This window comes from Macrobrachium rosenbergii, chromosome 8, assembly GCF_040412425.1.
Source record: "Macrobrachium rosenbergii isolate ZJJX-2024 chromosome 8, ASM4041242v1, whole genome shotgun sequence".
Taxonomy (NCBI): domain Eukaryota; kingdom Metazoa; phylum Arthropoda; class Malacostraca; order Decapoda; family Palaemonidae; genus Macrobrachium; species Macrobrachium rosenbergii.
The window spans coordinates 79,031,276-79,031,649 of record NC_089748.1 but is presented as its reverse complement, the minus strand read 5'-3'; positions in this window follow the sequence as shown (position 1 = coordinate 79,031,649).

The window sequence follows — 374 nt, the reverse complement described above, 5'->3', positions numbered from 1 at the left end:
TAATGAACGTCAATTTACGCGGGTGGGTGTAATGACAGGAGTGAACAGAAGCGCAAATGAAAGGGCAACCAAGAGAACGAGTGCCCCAGACCATGGACACAGGAGGAAGTGCGGATGACAGTGTGTACAGTGTGTTGACGCACGGGCGTATTTGTGACAGTCCTCCTCGCTGGTGGAAATTAAAGCAAAACCTTAGGCAGATCTATTTCTTTTTCACCCGTCTTATTCGTTTTTTATTTTACTCGAATTGGATAATTGGTCTGACTCACTTTAAAACAAATAAAGTTTTCTTAAGTGTTGACAAGAAAGTATAATTTCGTATGAGGACCAAACCCGTCTGCAGAATTAGAGCAGTATATATTGGTCTTGTAGGA